The 6,175-nt window shown below is 43.3% G+C and overlaps 1 pseudogene; it reads right to left on the reverse strand.

Annotated features, from left to right (window-relative positions):
• Window positions 1-998: 998 nt before the first annotated feature.
• On the reverse strand, window positions 999-2,182 carry LOC102257973 (annotated as a pseudogene).
• Between the last annotated feature and the right edge of the window lie 3,993 nt (window positions 2,183-6,175).

The raw sequence follows: 6,175 nt of genomic DNA on the forward strand, positions 1-6,175 counted from the left end.
GATGATACGTCTGTCCCAAGGGACACGGCCTCCGTGCTGTTCAGCTTCCTTCTGACCCTCTGGGCTCAGAGGTCTCGCAGTTCTCTCCCGTCCAGATCCCTGATTTTACCACTCTCCTCTGCCCTTCCTGGCTGTGAATTGCCTCACCAGCTGTGTCTACTTCACCAATTCGGAGTGGATATTATTTAATTTAGTTGCTCGTTCTATCTGCTCTGGGACAAGACTTGGGACAGGTCCGCCTATTCTGCCACCATTTTTTCTCTCTGTTTTTGTATTTAAATATAAAAATACTACTATGATTTGTGTTATAAATGGAGGACCAAGCAATGAGAACTTTCTCTTCTAAGGTAGGGCTATCCATACCATCCCTTTACACTGAGCTTGTCTTCCAATGAGGACATTTAGCCATAGGCCAGGGAAGCACAACAGGGTAAGAGGGTATCTTCCTGCCTGACTCCCACACTTTCCTAATTCTCATTTTAATTAGAAAGCTGATTATAACCTTAAAAAAATCCTCACCTGAGGATATTTTCTCTATTGATTTCTAGAGATAGTGGTAGGGAGGGAGGAGGGGAAGAGAGAGAGAGAGAGAAACATTTATGTGAGAGAGACATATAGATTGATTGACTTCTGCACGAGCTCCTACTGGGGCTGGGGAACTTGCAACCGAGGTACTGCCCTTGAACCCGTGACCCTTTGGTCTGTGGGCCTATGCTCTAAACACTGAACCAAACCAGCCAGGGCAAGTTTCTATATAACCTTTTAAGAAATGGAACTTCCCACCAAGAGGAACTTCTAACCTAATCACAGAGTAAGCCCATCACCCCACCCCTGCAGCTACCTTGAAGAAGAAAAAGGTACTTTTCCTCCCTTTGCCAAAGAGAGCAAGAGGTATTAACTGGGCAGGAGAAATTAAAAAAAGACCTTGATATCCCACCCTTTGAGTTACAGCTGCTATGATATTGAGAGAGGGGCAAGGGTGGGAGCGGGATGAAGAATTAATTGGAAGGGAATTGTTTGATGGCTGCAAGTTTAGTCCACTTAGCTTTTGTACTGAAGGGCTCATTGCCAGTTTCGTTGAGAAGACATGTGCAGATGAGGGCTTCTGTCACTGTGAAGGGGTCACAGCTGGCAGAGGGGCACCGGTCTTCAAAGTGACCCTTCTCCTGGCCCACAGCCTGGGGTGCCGATGCTAATGCTGCAGTGCCCACGATGGCAGAAAAGTCCTTGATGTTGGAGGTTTTGTTGAATCTAATTAGCCACTGGGCATTGTCCTGGACCCCCTTGGGATTGATCTCAGGCTCGGATGTGGTACTGGTGCCACTTGCTCAGCCTCTCGATGGACTCCTCAATGTACTTCAGATCGGTCTCCTCTTGCATGGCCTTGATGCTAAAATTGGTGTGGCAGTCTGCACCATTCCAGTTTCCAGGAATGGGCATGGGATCAAAGATTGCTATCACTCCGAAGTCTTCACATACTTGGTACAAGATGAAATGGGCCACCCAGAGATGATTTCTCATGTTGATTCCTTCATAGGGTCCTATCTGGCATGACCTCATCATTTGTCCTGAGATCTTGATGCTGTGTACAAGCAGGCCCAGGAGTGAGCCTCCACAATACCCTGCCATAGGCTCTGTCTGCTCCCATGCCACAGTAGTATGAATCTTGGGGCCCAGGGAAGCCTGGAAAGCCAACCAAAAGGGTGCCCATCTGTATATTCCTGCTCCATTCCAAACCAGGGACGCTGATTGCTCACCATGTTCATTATCCCTTTACACTTTACAGGTATGTCTTAAATTGGTCTGTGCAGGTTTGTGGTTATGCTTTAAGACTTCATAGAACACCAGCTTGTTGGGGTCCTTGCGTGAAGGGTCCAGAAATATGGCATCAAGGATAAGATACATGTCACTGTTGGAGCCTTCAGACTGTAAGATATTAGGGCCGTCAAAATTCCACTCAGGCAACTCCTCTATACACTTGGGCTTACTGTCCAGGGTCCCGGTCTTGCACCACAGTCCTTCTCTAATACTGTCAATCCAGATATACATAGCTTGGACTTTATCACCCTGAGGCAGGGACATAGACCTGTGAATGATATCTTTGTTCAAGTGGGAACTCGCCGAGGTGGCCATGGTGGACAATGTTCTGGGAGGTGAGCAGGCAGAAGGGCAGGCAGGCTGTGGGAGCGAGGTGGGGAGAGAAGTGAGGAGGCTGGGAGTGCTGCTCAGTCGCTCCGTTGTTACATCCTCAGCTCTCCAGACATTGCTATTTTTGAAGTGTCCAGGCTACTTGTTCAGCCTCTTGGGAGACTTTGAGTCTTTTTACTCCTTCATCCCTGTCCTGCTTGCTCTGCTTCCGAGGGACCATTCCTCCACCCCCAGCTCTGACTCCCATGTTATCAGCATGTCCATAAACCTTTTTCCTGTTGTCATCAACTGACCTCAGGCTCCATTTCAGCTCCCGGTTCACTGTCATTCACTTTCTTCAACCCTCCTGCTTTCTAAATTCTTGTGATTTCAAAATCCACACAGAGGACCCTGCCATTACCTTGTCCTGTTCCCTGCTGTCTTAACCACGTACTCCCATTCTCATATTCTAGGTCTTTTAATGGCCCATAAGAGTAAACCTACCCTGATCTCTCCAGGTCAGGGTTCTCTCCAGCTCACTCCACCCACTATCTGACACCACAGCACTTCACCCTTGCCTGGGTCTGCAGTGCCTTCATCTACAGCTCTTCACCGTGCTTTACCCTTCATGCATTGACTTCCCTCCTCACACAGCAACATGCATTGGGTCTTCCTTGACATCCTTCCTTTAGCACAAAACTTCCTCAACCCCCTGTCCCTCTCTTGCTCTGCTTGCCAAAACCCTGAGTCTGGTCAAATCTAGCTCTTCACCTGCCCTGCACTTGAATCTGGGGAGCCAAATTAGACTAGAGGAAAACACAAACTATGCTGACTGGCTGTCTTAGTCCTTTTGAGCTGCCATAGCTGAATACCATAGATTAGGTCTCTTATAAACAACAGAAATTTATTTCTCACAGTTCTGGAGGCTGGAAGTCCCAGATCAGGGAGCCAGTCTGATGGGGTCCTGGTGAGGACCTGCTGCTTGGTTCACAGCATTCTTTCAGTTGTGTCCTCACATGGCAGAAGGGCCTGGGAGCTATGGGGTCTCTTCTATGAGAGTGCTAATGTTATAGGCACCCAAAAGACCAGGAAAGGCGTTATTAGACAGCCCCTTGAGTCAGAGGGAGAGGGCTGTCCCCACTTGGGTTCTTGTCTTCTCATATGAATGAATTCAAACTGTGACTCCAGATAACTGTGTTGTGTTAAAAGCGAATTTATTAAGACAGTAATTTATTAAGAAGTAAAACATGAAAATTTATTAAAGGAGCAAGGCAAGCTTTATGTGGATGGGCTCTCTCAGCTAATCTGAGGAGTGAGTGGGGTGGGGGGTTTCTGCCTTATATACTTTTTTTGCCCATAGATTTAAAAATTCCTCTGCCAAATACCTTGGCATAGGTTAAATTTCAAGATCCTCCTTTTACCTTGCTGTGGCTTTCCTAGATTTTGTGAGAAGTACCTGGTAATTTTACTTTGCCAAGCCCCTAGACTGCTGGCTTTTCTGTTTAGGGAGTGAAATAAAATTGCTCCCTTGTCCTTTCCTCTTTCCCCCTCCTTTCCTGCATTCTCTTATTAAGGAGGCTTTTAACCATTTGCTCTCAAGTGTCATTGGTTTGGGGAAGATAATGGCTTGTTATTTACAAGCCAGCTACAAACTGTCCAAACTGCTTGACCTTGTTTAATTTTCTTGTCTCAGTTTCCCTATTCCTCTTACCCTGAAATTTTCCTAGCTTCTTTCTATCCCGTAACACTAATACCAGTCATGGCGGCTTTACTCTCATGACCTACTCACATCCCAAATCCATCTCTTCCAAGTACCATCACATTGGTGATTCAATGTATGAATTTGGGGGAAAACCCAAACCTTTAGTCCATAGCATCGGTTTAACTTTAAATGCTTGGCTACTAATCTCAAGAATGTGCACAGTGCTGCCCCGCAGTTAGACAACCTTTACTTAGTCTTTTTACTCCCAAGTTTACCTGGTAATAGTTGACCATTTCCTTTCCCCACCTTCTAATACCTCTCTGCCATTTTTCCCTTCTATCTCACTGAATAAACAGAAACAAACAGAAGAGCAATCCCACTGGTCCCCCTTTCCCTGCCATATGTACAAGCTACCAAACCTGTAAGCATAGGCTCTTCATCCTATTTTTTTTAGAGGCTCTTCTCTGAGGATAACCCTTCAAATAACATTAGATCCTGGTCCTTCTACCTGCTCAATGACATCCATCAATCCTCTATCTCATATGCATCACCAACCTTCTGTCTATTAGATCATTTCCATTACCATATAAACATGTCATCTCATAAAAAATTAGTTAATTAAATTAAAACTCTTCATTTCCACGTCTAGTTGACAACTACTTCTTCCTTTAAGTCAGTTTTATTGAGGTAAAATTTATATACAATGAAATGACTATTTTAAGTGTAGAATTCAGTATCTTAACAAATGTCTACACTCACGTAACTACCACATTTAAATAGCTCTTTATATTTCCTATTTTGTTGTGTCTCAATTTCAAGAAATTTGTCTGTTATATCCAAGTTGTCAAATTTATTGACATAGAGTTGTTAATAATTTACTTGCTACCCTTTTAGTGTCAATAGGACCTATAGCAATACCACCTTTTTCATTCCTGCTACAGGTAATTTATATCCTCTCTCTCCTAAGTAGCTAGAGGCTTATTGATTTTTATGGCTCTCAAAGAACCAATGCTTTCATTTTTTTAAAAATCCGAACCCAAGAACATGCTTAGAGAGAGGAAGGGAGAGAGAGAGAGAGGGAGAGAGAGAGAGAGAGAGAGAGAGAGAGAGAGACATCAATCAGTAACCTTTGGGCTGTGCCCTGACTGCAGATGGAACCCCAAACCCAGGCATGTGCCCTGACTGGCAATTGAACTGGTAACCTTTTGGTGCACAGGGTGATGCTCAACCAACTGAGCCACTGGCTTGGCTCATTGTTTTTTGTTTGTTTTCTAATGGTTATCTATTTTTTATTTCATTGATCTCTACTCTTTTATTACCTCTTTCATCCTACTTGTTATGTTTTTAATGTACTCTTCTTTTGCATAGATTTTTAAGGTGGAAGTTTAGATTTTTTCTTTTAAATTAAATATTTGAGGCACACATTTCCCTCTAAATGCTGCTTAATCTGCATCCCACAAATTTTAGTATGTTGTGTTTCCATTAACGTTCAGTTAAAAAAATTCTAATTATACATGGGTTATTTAATAATATTTGGTTTCTTTCCAAGTAGGGATTTTTCAGCTATCTTTCAGTGATTGATTTCCAATTTAATTCCATTGGTGACTGAAAACATTCTCTGTGTGTTTCACAGCCTAGTACTGGGTCTTTCCTGGTGAAAATTCCATGTGCTCTTGACTAGAACGTGCAGGAGCGATGAAATCAGATTTGAAACGGAACTTAGATGTTAACTAATTCATCCTTACACCCAATGAATGACTCTCCTTTAACCCCTTCCCTGCAAGGCAGGGCACTTATGCTTTCTGGCACCCTCTGCTTGGACACTTCCTATAATAGAAGACTCACTACTTAAAATTAGCTACTTCTATTTTTGCATAGTTCTGAGCCAAACTGAATCAAATTCTGCCTACTTGCACATATTTCCCTGTCTATTCTTGTGTTGGATCAGAAAACTGGGCACATATATAACTATGTATGATGGCTATATTATGTGTCAACTTGACAGGGCCATTGGGTAACCAGATATATATATATATATATTTTAATTAAAAAATTTTAATTACAGTTTACATTCACTATTATTTTATATTAGTTTCATGTGTACAGACTAGTGTTTAGACAATCATATATTTTATAAAGTGGTCCCCCATATTTCCTGTACCCAATGGGCACCATAGATAGTTATTACAATACTAGAGGCTTGATGCATGAAATTCGTGCAAGAGTAGGCCTTCCTTCCCCTGGTTGCCGGCACTGGCTTCCATCTGGCACCTGGGCTTCCCTCCAGCTGCCAGCAGGCACCTGGGACCTGGCTTCATCTAGAAGGTCATTTGTTCTAATTAGCAT

The sequence above is a fragment of the Myotis brandtii genome, unplaced genomic scaffold (genome assembly GCF_000412655.1).
Source record: "Myotis brandtii unplaced genomic scaffold, ASM41265v1 scaffold62, whole genome shotgun sequence".
Lineage (NCBI taxonomy): Eukaryota > Metazoa > Chordata > Mammalia > Chiroptera > Vespertilionidae > Myotis > Myotis brandtii.